Here is a 15,707-nt window from a genome sequence, read left to right as displayed (position 1 = left end):
ATTCCTGTCTCAAATTGAGGTCTTTTATCCATTTTGAGTTTATCTTTGTGTACGGTGTAAGAGAATGGTCGAGTTTCATTCTTGTACATATAGCTGTCCAGTTTTCCCAGCACCATTTATTGAAGACATTGTCTTTTTTCCACTGTATATTTTTTCCTGTATTGTCGAAGATTATTTGCCCATAGAGTTGAGGATCCATATCTGGGCTCACTACTCTTTTCCATTGATCTATGTGTCTGTTTTTATGCCAGTACCATGCTGTCTTGGTGATCATAGCTTTGTAGTAAAGCTTGAAATCAGGCAACATGATGCCCCAGTTTTATTTTTGTTTTTCAACATTTCCTTAGCAATTTGGGGTCTCTTCTGATTCCATACAAGTTTTTGGATTATTTGTTCCAGCTCTTTGAAAAATACTGGTGGAATTTTGATCGGAATGGCATTAAAAGTATAGATTGCTCTAGGCAATATAGACATTTTAACAATGTTTATTCTTCTGATCCAAGAGCATGGAATGGTCTTCCATCTTTCTTTCTTTTTTTTTTTTTTAAAGATTTTATTTATTTATTTATTTGTCAGAGAGAGAGGGGGAGAGAGCGAGCACAGGCAGACAGAGAGGCAGGCAGAGGCAGAGGGAGAAGCAGGCTCCCTGCTGAGCAAGGAGCCCGATGTGGGACTCGATCCCAGGACGCTGGGATCATGACCTGAGCCGAAGGCAGCTACTTAACCAACTGAGCCACCCAGGCGTCCCGGTCTTCCATCTTTCTGTGTCTTCTTCAATTTCTTTCATGAGTGTTCTGTAGTTCCTTGAGTACAGATCCTTTACCTCTTTGGTTAGGTTTATTCCCAGGTATCTTATGGTTCTTGGTGCTATAGTAAATGGAATCAATTCTCTAATTTCCCTTTCTGTATTTTCATTGTTAGTGTATAAGAAAGCCACTGATTTCTGTACTTTGACTTTGTATCCTGCCACATTGCTAAATTGCTGTATGAGTTCTAGTAGTTTGGCACCCTTCAACAGATGAATGGATAAGGAAGATGTGGTCCATATATACTATGAAGTATTATGCCTCCATCAGAAAGGATGAATACCCAACTTTTGTAGCAACATGGACAGGACTGGAAGAGATTATGCTGAGTGAAATAAGTCAAACAGAGAGAGTCAATTATCATATGGTTTCACTTATTTGTGGAGCATAACAAATAGCATGGAGGACAAGGGGCATTAGAGAGGAGAAGGGAGTTGAGGGAAATTGGAAGGGGAGGTGAACCATGAGAGACTATGGACTCTGAAAAACAAAGGGTTTGAAGGGGCGGGGGGTGGGAGGTTGGGGGAACCAGGTGGTGGGTATTAGAGAGGGCACATATTACATGGAGCACTGGGTGTGGTGCCAAAACAATAAATACTGTTATGCTGAAAATAGATTTTTAAAAAATCCCAACAATTTGAATATTAAAAAAAACATAGAAAAGAAAAGGAGGCATTACTTCTTTTAACAAGAACAGGAAAAATTCTGTAAAGTAAAAACAAGGAAAAATGAAACAGGCACAATAGCAAAGAAAAAGAAACAACTATAAACTTGGAAATGAAAAAAATATGATATCAAAATGAAAATAGTATAAATTCCAGAAAGAGAAGAGCTGATGAAAGACTAGCTATTTGGACAAGGGTAGATAGAACACAACCTGCTTTTCAATTCATGTCACAAAGAAAATACTACTAGGTCTTAACCTTTTCTTCCCAAAGTCCGTCTAACATCTGTGAGATGTGATTTTGAGTCTGCTTAAGCCCTTCCAGACTTAGTTTAGCAAACATCTCTGATGAGAGTTTTCCAGAGGGTAAATGCATCCTCTTTCTGTATATTAAGGACATTCAGTCACCATGAAAGTGAATGCAACCCCACTTTGCTAGAATAAGGATCTGGAAGCAATGAGAAGTGACTTGCCCCCTCCACTCTCTTCAAGACCATCTGGTGACCAAAGACAGGGATGGAGCATCCCTGAGTGATTCGGTGAACACATCTCTGTGCTCTACTAGAGTCTAGAGTGTGAGGGGCCCAATCTGGAGGGCCCTTCAATCCCAAGATGGAGAGAACATCAATCTAGGTTGCTAGGAATTACAGAGAAAGGAGTTTGGGAATTAGAGGAGGTGTTGATTATCCTGTCTAAAGAGAGAAATGATGCTCATGGGTTTTGTGTAGTCCAGGACAAAATCAATCTCCACCAGAAGGGTTGTGTATGACTGTGGGGAGCCCCCACTCTTGGTTGGGCTACTAGGTGTCTGGAGGATAAAATGCATCAAAAAAGGTAACTTATTGGGTACTGTGTTCTAGTGCTATAGCCCCTGTTCAAGGGGACCAGGAGGGCTTGTAGCTGAGTGGCATGCCGTACCTGAGATAGTGGCTCCCCTTAAAAGGAGACTTCTGTTAGAACCAGAGAAACTAGAAGTCCACTGGGAAACTGTGGGAAATTGTGGGACCTGAGACTGCAGAACAGAACACATATGTGGAATTTCTTTCAGTTTATTCAGACTTTTAAAAATACTGTGGACATTGCACTTGCCATTTGAAGCATTGATGCTTTCCATTATTGAGGATTTGAGTAAAGTTCATATTCCCTGGGGTTTTTAATGCATGAGCATCTTCTACACAAAGCTTCATAAACAGGAGTGGCATCCTGAAAGTAGATTAAAGAGTTTGACTCATTTTATTTGGAGCACCCTCTTAGTAGTGGTTGCACTGAAGAATCTTGCTTGTAGCTTTTAATATTATATAGTCTTATATATATATAGCTGAGCACTACCTTCTCCTGGCTCTTCTGCAATGCCATGCTAGATCCAAAGTGTATATGCTGGCCTCTGGAGGCCTCTTTCCTGTCCCTGCTCACATCTGGTTTGCTCACTCATCTCCTGGTCAAGCTTTCTTTCTGCCCTTTAGCAACTCTTACCTCCAGAAAATTCTGCCTCCCCTCGTAACTATCTTGTGTAACAATTTCTTTTCATTTTTTTCCCGTGTTATTTGTTTTGTTTCCCTAGAAACACAGAGATGGAAGATACTGTAGGGACTACCTAGTTCAGCACCCACATCTTACAGATGAGAAAACTGAGGTCCAGAGAGTATAAGGAGTGTGTGTGTGTTTGAGTGAGCCATGGGATCTGGCTCTTCTCAGAGATCTGGCTATGTTTCTCGGACTTTACGTCAATAGGGTTTCTCAGGGTGGCAGACTCTTCCTGCAGCCCTTCAGAACACCCTAGAAGTCCAGCAATGCAGGTCATTCTGAAAGTATCTGCTCTGTCTTGGGAATAGACTGAGTCTGTCTCTGATCTTTTTGTACTCTTTGCAAAGTCTGACCCAGTGTGCTCCTTCCCAACTTCCTGACAATCCTGCTGTCATCCAGAATGTTCTCCCCCAACCTGACCTGATTCTCCATCCTACTGCTTCTGTCTAATATTGATCTCCTTGCCATGGAATTTGGCTACTGGTCCAGCAGGAGGTTGCATCATTCCATTCTCCTAAGTGTTTTTTGATGCCTCTTGGTGGCCATGAGCAAGGATTGGTCGTTAGGTTACATTGGGATCAACTCAGCCCCTAGCTCCCCAGAGACTGAGAAACGGTCCATCTGCACCTGCATGCTGTGCCTGCCAAGACAATGTGCTGAGGAAGATGTCTGCAAATTTTAGGGCTGATGAGGATGGGGCTCTCAGAGAGTTCTTGCTGGACATCTGTGACCCAGGGCTTCTCTTTAGGGAGAATAAAGTGAGGCTAACTTAAATGGGCTTAGAACCATAGAATGCTAGTCCTGAATAATAAGTAAAATTTAATGTAGACAAGAGCCCAGTGGGTATGTGATTTAAGAAACGCCCACATCATCTTGGGGGATTATTAAAAATTCAGATTTGCGGGCCCTACCCACAAGTATGGTTTACTTGGTCCACAGTAAAGCACAAGAAGATAACTTTCTAATAACCACAAATTGGAATCTAATAACCGCAATTTGGAACCCCTCAATATGCACACCTCTGTTGCTGCAAATAAGGAAACTGAGGGCCAGGACCTCTTGGTCCTCCACCCAAATACCGTAGGTTATGGCTCCCCAGGCCTGTAGAGAAAAGATCTCTGACTTGGATTTCAAGCTTCTATATGGCCATGACTCTTTCCTTGGCTCAGTGAGAGGTGGGCTACTCTCCCAGATGTGTACCTGGAGGAAAGAGGAAAACCGAGGGCATGAAGGAGAGTGGCACAAAAAGAGAACTGGAAAAGCCGTGAGGACAGCTGCAAGTGCTTCCTCACTTTGCTGAAGGAAGTCACTGAGGGAGAGCACCCAGTCAACTCTGGAAAAAGAGCCATCACCCACCTGCCAAGCCATTAAATGTGTGGCCATCACTCACCTAATGAAACACAACATGAATGTCTACAGAAGCCTTTCTTTCTTCCAGCCTCATCTTCCTCCTTCTCCATCCTCCTCCTTTTCTTCCTTATTTTATTTCCTGATGTATAATGTGAAATATCAAGAATTTTTAAATGTGACATCATACAAATGCAAGTATGTCAAGATGTCCACCAGTCTCCAAAGTCTACCAGGAGTCATGCAGCAGCATAGTCCTGCCTTCTTGGCATTCCTCACACTTCCTTTTCTCAAAGGGTTGTCCGTGACTAAGTGTTACATACTCAGAGAGAGTGCAGAGGAGGAGGCATTAACAGTTTTCTAGAAGAAATGCTTTTTAAAAAATGATTTTATCTTTCAATCTGAGTTCCTCTTTAAAATTAAAATAGCCATTCAGCTCTTTTGCGCCTAGTGTGCAATTTCAAATTACATCCTCTTGCAGTTTTCCTGGTGCTTGCCAAGACCTCGCAGATGAGAGGATGTTTTATACTTTCAGTATAAGTTTTGTTCCACTTACACACATTAATCACCAAATGCCAAGAAGTGGCAAATATATGGGACAAAACAGGCAGCATAAATTACATTTTAAGGTGTCCAGATAAGAGCAAAGTCAACATCTCCATGTACCACCTCAAATCTCTTTTGGAATTAGATGGTGGTATAAATTTGAAGCTATAAATAAGCAAGACATTTCTGCACTGTTATACTAACATCATAAAAATGAACCACTTTTTTTCCCATTCTGAATGTGCCTGAATTTGAACCAGAAGTCAGAATGGTTTTAGAGAAACACAAAAATGTGCTATATAAAAGCAAATTTAAACTGGGAATTTTTTTCAAATCACTAAACGAAATTCATCATCATCACACATTGTAGCTTCTTTAGAGCTCCAGTCACACTGGGACAAAAATTCCTGGGTGAACGATCCTCTTCACTTTGTTGAATAACGTTCCCCACATGGTTTTACTTACAGGGCTAATCACTCCTGTAATGGGATATCCAGTTAAGAGAAAACAGTGGTGGAAGCCCAATTGATAAAATAAAAGGAGGAACCCTGCGTGGGTTTGGAAAACCTCACACCTACATGCGTTAAAAGTGTCAGCTCTCGGGGCGCCTGGGTGGCTCAGCGGGTTAAAGCCTCTGCCTTCGGCTCAGGTCATGATCTCAGGGTCCTGAGATCGAGCCCCGCATCGGGCTCTCTGCTCAGCAGGGAGCCTGCTTCCTCCTCTCTCTCTGCCTGCCTCTCTGCCTACTTGTGATCTGTCTCTCAAATAAATAAATAAATAAAATCTTTAAAAAAAAAAAAAAAAAAGTGTCAGCTCTCAAGATGTGCTGGATGATTCTGGACCTCCTGCTTTGGACCTGAGGTGTCTGTCATGGGTGACCTCCCAGGAGATACCACGTCACTGTTCAACAAATGATGGTAAAGGTAGATGCATCCAACTCTGTGCAAGCCTAGCAGACGCTGAGAGGACATGCCTACTAACTAGATACCTCTGGGTTTTATAGACAACTCTTGGGATAAATGAAGTATCATTTAGCATGCTTACGTATCAAAAGTGATCTCATTGTACTTTGGTACCAGAAACATTATTTTACTTACAAAAATATCATATATTATTTATTGGAACCCATGCCAAAACCATAATCTGAAGATGCAGCAATATTCCAACTATTCTGGGCAGAAGGTCTACAACTGTATGATTAAAAATAAATATGTTGACATCAATAAATATGAAATGCAATAAATTTGCTGATGAATAAACTTCTACACCTTTCAGGTCATACTGTAAGTGCAAATAACAATTCTGCCTTTCAAAGAATGCCGGTACCTGAAAAATCAGCCATAATATAAAATGGATGTGAATGGATTTTTTTTAACACCTTGGACAAAGTAAATATATAATGGAGAATTCAAGATAGTGGCAAGACACAATAAACTAATTGAAAATAACCTATAGAAGGGTACCTGGGTGGCTCAGTGGGTTAAGCCTCTGCCTTCGACTCAAGTTGTGATCCCATGGTCCTGGGATTGAGCCCTGCATCAGGCTCTCTGCTCAGCGGGGAGCCTGCTTCCCTCCCTTCTCTCTGCCTGCCTGTCTGCCTACTTGTTTTCTGTATGTCAAATAATTAAATAAATAATCTTAAAGAAAGAAAATAACCCATAGATATAGAGCCAAAGTGCATATAAACAAAAAATAATAATATTTATGACTGATAGAAAGCTTTAAACTACGTAATAAATTTGAAAGAATTCCAATATGCGTTTCCATGCAACAAAACCAAATAATTCCCTGACTGAGTAAACAATAGGAAACAAGGGGAAACAAGAATTCTAGTAGATACTACCTTGAACTTATTATTATAATGATCCTGTGGTTTTAAGTCATAGTTTACCTTGAGGCAAATATGTATCCCAAATGTTAGTAAAATAATACCAAATCTACTTCTTATCAGTTGTGTGGCTCCAGGTTTGTTATATTTTTGTTTAACAAATAAACACCACCCCCTCCCATGTCAGGTCCCACCATTGTTGTCCTGATGTCCACCCTCGAACAATGGAGGCCTGGCCTGACAATTGGCATAGGAGCTCACTGATAGGGTAAAGGTCCTTGTATTTGGAGGAGACTGAGGGAATGTGTGTCAGAGCCAACAAATCCAGGGTTTTTGGATAACTATAGTAATGGCTGATTGATGTGTTTTTTTATTTTAATTTTTTCTTTAGCAAAAAAGGCAACAGCAGCCAACATACTGCATTTTTGAGCGAAATACCTGAAGGTTTTACTAATCCAATACAGTCGGTTGATTTGCTAAGCCAAACGGAAAAGGGGACCATGACTGGCTTTGTATTAGTGGAGTCTTGTACCCAAAAGCAGAAAGCCCCGGCAGAAGTGAGTTATAAAGAGGGACGTCCACTCACAATGAAACAGAAGGGGAGGTGCCCGCTGACAAGGAGCCAGTGGTCCAGGATGTAATGGTGGATCAAATAGTACTTACAAGTGAAAGGACCTGATAGCTGTAATTAGAAAGATCGTCTTAATCGGAACATTAATGTTCTGAGGGACAACTGTGCTAAAACTCCTCAGGAATTAATTTAGCTATGATAGCCCTGGGCCAGTGATGCATATTGATATCAGCAACTTTCCAAAGCAATAGTAACAAAAACATATTTCACGACCACAAGCGTATCTGCACTTCATCCCACCGTCTACCACCGTCTGTTTCAGCATCTGAGTCTAGAGCTACAAAATGAAAAGCAGACAAATTGAACACAAATTGAGTAATGAATGATACTTATATGCCTGAAGATTAATTATATTATTATATATTATTATACTATTAATTATATTATTATATATTATATATTGAAATTGTATATGCCCTTAGTTGGCTCTCTCAGAAAATAAGGGAATGCCCATTTTAGAAAATTTCCCATTAAAAATGAATTGTATGTAAGATTTAAAAGGTTTGAAGGTTTCTGAATGAAGTTGACCATCCAGAAATTTTTCATTCCCCGAGCACTGTAGATTGTGGAACACTTAAAATACTATGCAGATTGGTGTGCCTCGGTTGCTCAGTTGGTTAAGTGTCTGACTTCTGCTCAGGTCATGATGTGGTCCTGGGATCCAGCCCCACATAGGGTTCCCTGTGCAGCAGGGAGTTTGCTTCTCCCTTTGCCCTTCCCCTGGTCATGTTCTCTGTCTCTCCAATAAATAAATAAAATCTTTTTTAAAAATCAACTTCTTTCACCTCTTCACCCATCTATATAACACGAGTGTTCATTTTGTGGCACACGGCTTTCCAACTCAACATAAATTTCCCTTCTTTTAAAAAAATCACAAACTCTTTTGTGTTAGTCTCTCCCTCTTTTTCTCTTTTCTTTCCTTGTGGAAGCTATATTCACAGTACAGACAAATGTCTATCTACTGAACATTCTTTATTATAAGTTACAATATAGGTGCACATTGTCTCTCTGAGAAGGAAAAGAAGAGAGTCCGTGCAGTCCTACACTCTGTGGCTTTCTGTGGCCTTCTCCACACTAATCCTCGAATTTGAGCTTGAAGAGACCATACACGTAGTCTGGCGTACTATTCTTATTTACTGGCTAAAGACGGCAAGTGTGTCAAGTTGTTTTCTAATAGCTCCAGCCCAGTGCTTGTCCCACTGCATGAGACTCCCCCACCCCCACTTCCTTTTCTTATTGATGGTAATGTGCCCTGATGGTTCCATTTGCTTGTTTGGGGAGAGGGGAGTGAAGTGGGTAGGGCAGGAGCTGGATAGGTACTGATTGCCCAGAATATGATGATGATGTAGGAACACTGCTAATATAATAATTATTCTTTCTCAAGGGGAAAGCCCCTAAAATAAACATAAAACCCTAATAAAAATCAGATATAGTTTGCTTAACCACAATATGGTTAACATTCCAGGTGTGAAATATGGAATTTAGAAATACACGCATTCAGAACTAATCTCTTTTTCTTCCTGAACATTCAGATTGGTATGCTATAGAAGTTAAACATCTTCAGTCTCCCCGTGGCTGTGATTATGAACATTTCCAGCAGTGCTGTAAATATGTAAACAAAATGCTGTGGAAAAATGACTTCTTTTTCAGAAAGTGCATACAAAGACATCTACTGCAGATTTTTCTTCAAATCCAAAACAATGGATTGATATGCACAGGCTGTTCTTTATTCCTAATCTATGAGCCATGGTGATAACACACTGATCTGGTCAAGCAGAACTCCAGGGGTCCACCTCTCCTTTTCCAGGTTTCCTTCCGTGTTCCCCAGTGGCCCCAGGGAGCTCCCCACCTCCTGGGGACAATACATTGCGGGGAAGGGCACTCTGTGAAACTTCAGTATAAAGGATCTGAACTTTGCACAGAGCCCCCTCATTGAAACACACCTACTTGGGTAACAACCTCCCTGAAATTTACATATAATGCCATCAGAGCCAGCTGTAGCTAAAATTGTGACCAGGCATGAGTTTTTTCCAGAGCATTTAGTACCCTTTGCCCTTTGGTGACTTGGGGACCTTCAGTATTCACATTACTACAAAGGAAGTTTTGAAGAGTCTGTGAAGTTTCTTTATCTTAAAGAGATATGACAAATAAAAAAATCAGTGGTCCAGCTCAAAGCATGCTTATGGAGGAAAATGCTGAATAGCAGTTTGGATACAGAAATAAATTGAAGAATGATTTATATCCAAGCCAAAATCCATACAGATACCTGTGTGAGTATTAAAAAAAAATTGGGGGGCTTATGAAAAAAACTGAGCTAAAAAAAAAAAAAAAACACTTCTCTCTAGAAAGACACCTTTAGTTGTTTTTTAAAAGGCAGTATGGTTGAGTAAAAAACCTATTAAGTCAATGAACTATTACTTTCTGAGTCCAAAAAGTGACATTCTTATTTGCATCATGTCCTTGAATTTAGTGTTTTTAAACTGAAGATCTATCATTTATTTTTTTAACACTTAAAAATTCCACTTCACTTTTCCAAATCTTTCCCTCTCCTCTTCATCTCATGTACTTAATTTTCCCCCTTTTAGGGGAAAGGGGAAGGAGAGGAAAAAATATTTAACAATTAGAGGCTTAAGTAAAATTTTGGTAAGTTTTCATCCAGCTTCTGCAGTCAAAACTACAACAAACTGAGTGTTTTCAGATATTCTAACAGCTTCTGACACTCTGAGAAAGAAGGGTGCCACTAAATCTACCACTCATTGAACTGGATTGGGTACTAAATGGGAACTAGAGGAAGAAGTAATCCAGTTATAAAATGTTTCAGGAGCATTCCTGTGGGAAAGCTCTGGTGTTGGGTGTTGGTGTCCTTCTTCCAAGCTGCCCACAGTAAGCAACTCACTGTCTGAAGAAGCCCTTCCTCATCTCCCCACAAATATTTATTGAACAACTATTATATGCCTGGTAATATTCTAGGTCCCTGCCTTCATGAAATGTACATTATAATTGGTTGAGAAAGAGAGAAATGATAATATCTCATTATCCCAAGAGTTAAATGATTAAAAAATACATATAAAAGACAGAGAATGACTTTTTTGGGTATCAAAACGGGCAGTCAGAGAAGGACCCTAAGAGCATTTAATATTACATGTCAGCTGCCTTCTCTCTGAGATGCTACAGCTCAGAAACTAGGTCTTCATTTTTGTCTGGAAAGATGAAAACTTTTTTTAAAAAATAGTCAAATATGGAATAATATGGAAGTATTTACCCTTGGAATATGAACTCTAAGAGAACACAAGGAAGCTGAGAAATAAGAATAACTAGACAGAACTGTTTGGTGAAGTTTTATAAATGGCCTCCATTCTTAAAATATAATATCCTTGATTCTGTCCCCTTTTGCCCCAAGAACCAAGAAGTTTCCTGCAGACTTACCAGGAGAGGTATGGTATCTTCACAGATCTCTGGGAAGTGCTGCCATCAACTTCTGCCCCTAAGAGATGTGATGCCCTGTGAAGGGATGAGATGAGGTGTAATTCAAGGGAGATGAGTGGCAGAAAGGCCATCGGATTCTTGGTGAGATCTAGTCTTAGTCTTGAATGGTGGCCAAATGGCCTGAGTATTCCCCTTAGCCTTCCCCAAACTTGACAGAAATATAGTTCTCTAAGGGGAGAAAGGTGGTTTCCTTTGGTTATTGAACTTTGGTGTTAGAAATGTGGTTCTAATTTGTTTCAACTATGCTGTGATTCCAATCTTATATTATACTTGACATTAATTTTTTCTATCCTTTTTTTTTTCTTTTTGATCCTAAGCAGCTCAGAAAGGGAAACATGGTAGTAATCATACAAGCTTAATGTGCTGATCCCAGTCTTTACAACATCTCCTTTCTAAAAGTCTAAAATGTGGGCAGAGACAGGAGAGGATGGTTTAGGACATATTCAGTAACCAAACATACAAGCCCACAATGCCCCTCCCCTCAGTACAGCGTATTTCACAGACCCTCACATTGCCTTGTCACATATCACGCCCCTGAATCAGGACAGAGTGCTAAAAAGGAGGGATTTCTCATTTTTAGTTCTTTAGTTCTCATCTTTAGTTCCATCATTTGTGTTGGTACAACCTTTTAGATTTTAACGGAAAAAAAAATAGGATAGGCAAGGTTAAATTTCTATCTGAAGATTTATCTTGAGGGTAATTGTTTTAATCCCTAGTTTTCATTTTTTTTCTTGAGAACCTTAAACATCTTTTCCTTAACTAAAGAATCTTAAGAATAAATGTAAAGTACATTATTTAACATGTTGCAGAGGGAAAGTCTACACAAAGTGTTATAATTGTTTATCAGTTTGTAGGATGACCTACAGTAAAAGTTTCTATTTTTTAACCACTTCTAAAATTGAATCTTGTGTAAAGTACCAATATATAGAGTCAATAATATTTGGTTGTTCTCATTAAAATGGGGGTGAAAAGACCTAAATGTCCTCTTCTTTCATAAATGCACACCATACATGTAAGAGACACATTTAAACCATGCCCTGAGAAGGTCCTAATGTATGACCCCAGAATAGATGGCTCTGAGGGACACACTCTTAGAGTCAGTTTTTGTGGGACTCCACTCCTAGCATTACTATGGTCATCATAGGTGACCATATTTGTTTATCTTTTTTTTTTTTTTTTTTGACCATATTTGTTTATCTTGAATGTGATGATTACCTTTTTGGTGTGTCTAGCATTTGATTTTGCTTATTCAATCTCCAAACACCAGCCAGGAAATTTAAAACACACCACATAAAAAAAGTGAGTTTATTTTTTTTATTTCTCCTTTTATACCCTTTTATGAAAATAGAAATAGGTAAGTTACAGTAATCAAGTTGCTTTGAAAGGAACCTACAAATTTTACCTGGATCTGCTATTTGATTTTTGTTTGTTTGTCTTTTGTTTGTTACTGTGTTAAATAGTCACCAAACTCCTTCTATACATAAGGCAGTTAATTGTCTAAACCAACCCAATTAAGACAGCATGGTTAAATGGAAAGAACATGGGTTTTGGAGTTATCCCAGTTGAGTCAGTTAGCGAGCTGTCCCACTGTGCCTCAGTTTCTTCATCTATAAATTGGCGATAATGTCTAACTTGCAGTGTGGTTTTTCCAGTGTGAAGCTCAATGGGATAATGCATATGAAAATACATATCCTTGCACTTGGCCCAGAACATCCAATTTCCCTTCAAGTGGGAAGTAGAAGAAGGAGGGGTGTGGCTAAGTTTTCTGTGGCTTAACCATAGAGTGCAGGGTAAAAGTCTGACATCTAGTGGTCAGAGTGACATTTGCACCTCATCTTGTAGGGTTGAGTCTCAAAAGTTCCCAACTTGGATCTGCATCAGAATCACCTGGAGAAGGAGGCCCCTCTCATGAAGATCCTGATACTGTAGGTCCATGCCAAGAGGGGGGAAGATCTAGCTTTAAGAGCTCCTCCAAACGATTATCACACCACCTGTTAATCATAGATAGTTTGAGGTCAATAACCTGAAGGTTCAGAGAAGAGAGGCTGGTAGGTGAGAAAGGTCTTTATTTTAAGCTTTTCATAAAAAGAGATCTTGTGTCGCAGGAGTACAAAGGCAAGAAAGTGCTTTATGAAAGAGTGGATTTCCAGGTGTTCTAAGTCAAGCAAACCTAAACAAAACTAAGAATGATCTTACAAAGAGCAGTAACCATAGCTCTTTCCATATATATGCATTTATTTGAAGAAAACCTACCAAAAAGCACTACACTTAATCTCTCATTACAGTTTATTGAGAAACACAGAAAATCAATTATAACATTTCTATACATTTGACAAACACTTACCTAAAAAATATTAATTGCCATCAGCTCTGTTCCAAGAACCGTGTTGACTCTTAAGAGTGTAACTTGAGTAATACTGATTTCTACAGATCTCATGGGCTACTGGGGAGATGAACAAGTAATCAGACTATTTAAAGTCATCTTAAGAGTCTTAAGACATGAAAAGGAAAGAAAGGTATGGAGGTATGCAAAAAGCTATCTGTATTAGTTTTCTAATTAGTTTTCTTCTGCAACAAATTACCACAAACCTATTGGCTTAAAACAATGCAGATTTTTTTTCCCAATTTATTTATTTTCAGAAAAACAGTATTCATTATTTTTTCACCACACCCAGTGCTCCATGCAAGCCGTGCCCTCTATAATACCCACCACCTGGTACCCCAACCTCCCACCCCCCCACCACTTCAAACCCCTCAGATTGTTTTTCAGAGTCCATAGTCTCTCATGGTTCATCTCCCCTTCCAATTTACCCAAAAGCACATACCCTCCCCAATGTCCATAACCCTACCCCCAATAGTTCTGAAGGTTAGATATCCAAAATGAAGCTTATGGGGCTAAGTCATGGTGTCTACACAGCTGTGATCCTTTGGAAAGAATCTGCTCCCTTGTCTTCTCCAGTTTCTAGGAGCTCCTTGTGTTTTTTGGCTCATTGCTTCATCATTCTGACCTTGGCTTCCATTGTCACATCTTCTCTGATTCTAATTCCCCTTATTCCCTTTTATAAGGACTCTTGTGATTACACTGGGCCCATCTGGGTAATTCAAGATCATCTCCCCACCCCAGTCTCCTGAACTTAATCACATCTTGCAAAGTCCCTTTTGCTACACAAGGTCATATATTTACAGGTTTCAGCATTAAGACATGGACATATTTGTGGAACCATTATCCTGCCTACCACATTATTTCACCCAGACTTGGGCAATCAGGGTGAGAAAGCCTTCCTAGAAGAAGAGATATCTGAACTGAAACTTAAATGATAAAATATTATATTTCCAGGAAGAAAAAAAAAACAGTGAGATATGTGAAGAAGGTGATCAGTCATGCAGTAAGATTTCCCAAAGTGGAAACATGTGAGAAGACCCAGAGTTAAAAGGAAGTATGCCTGTGGATCTAAAGACAGTGCTTTAGGGCTGTGTGGCAGGTGAGAGAGGGAGGAGATGAGAAGGTTCTAAAAATAATCAGAGGCCAGAGTATGGAGAATAATGTCAAAAGCTGCATTATGTGACTTCAGAATTTTTCCTGTGAGTAGCAGGGAGTTAAACTAAAGAACTTTAACTGGAAATATTTCACTCTTGTGTGAAGTGAAGCTTGGAAAAGGGGTACGGTTGGAGGCTGGCATGCATTGAAATCCAGAGGAGAGTTGATACAGCTGCCTAACCTGAGGGTTCAGTGGCTAATGACACTGGTTCATGCTGCAAGGTTCCTTCACCTACCTTCTTTGTGGTAGGTGCAAAATGCTTAGCCTCTTTATACCTCATTTTCCTTATCTGTAAAAATGAGAATAACACTAGAGCCCAGCTGCATTATTCAGAGGAATGAATGCAGAAATACATTTAAAGCACTTAGGATAGAACCTGGTACGTGACAAAGATCCAGTAAACATTAACCATTGTTATTTACTGGTCATTTCAGTAGGAATGGAGACAACCTGAGCAGACTCAAGAGCTATTTTTTTCCATATACTTTTTTTAAAATTTTCTTTTCAGTGTAACAGAGTTCATTGTTTATGCACCACACCCAGCTCCATGCAATATGTGCCCTGCATAATCCCCACCACCTGGCTCCCCCAACCTCCCACCCCCTACCCCTTCAAAACGCTCAGATTGTTTTTCAGAGTCCATAGTCTCTTAGGGTTCTTGGTGCTATAGGAAATGGAATCGATTCTCTAATTTCCCTTTCTGTATTTTCATGGTTAGTGTATAAGAAAGTCACTGATTTCTGTACATTGAATCCTGCCACATTGCTGAATTGCTGTATGAGTTCTAGTAGTTTGGGAGTGGAGTCTTTTGGGTTTTCCATACAAAGAATCATGTCATCTGCGAAGTGAGAGAGTTTGACTTCTTCATGGCCAATTTGGATACCTTTTATTTCTCTTTGTTGTCGGATTGCTGTTGCCAGGACTTCTAATACTATGTTGAACAAGAGTGGTGAGAGTGGGCATCCTTGTCATGTTCCTGATCTCAACGGGAAGGTTGCAAGCCTTTTCCCATTGAGGATATTTGCTGTGGGTCTTTCATAGATAGATTTTATGAAGTTCAGGAATGTTCCCTCTCTCCCTATACTTTGAAGGTTTTAATCAGGAACGGGTGCTGGATTTTATCAAATGCCATAGTCTCTCATGGTTCATCTCCCCTTCCAATTTCCTTCAACTCCCTTCTCCTCTCCATCTCCCTATGTCCTCCATGTTATTTGTTATGCTTCACAAATAAGTGAAACCATATGATAATTGACTCTCTCTGCTTGACTTACTTCACTCAGTGTAATTCAAGAGCTATTTAAAAGAAAGAATGAATAGAACTAGTGGCAAGTTGCTA

This window comes from Neovison vison, chromosome 5 (assembly GCF_020171115.1).
Source record: "Neovison vison isolate M4711 chromosome 5, ASM_NN_V1, whole genome shotgun sequence".
Classification (NCBI taxonomy): domain Eukaryota; kingdom Metazoa; phylum Chordata; class Mammalia; order Carnivora; family Mustelidae; genus Neogale; species Neogale vison.
This window is presented reverse-complemented; position numbering follows the sequence as displayed.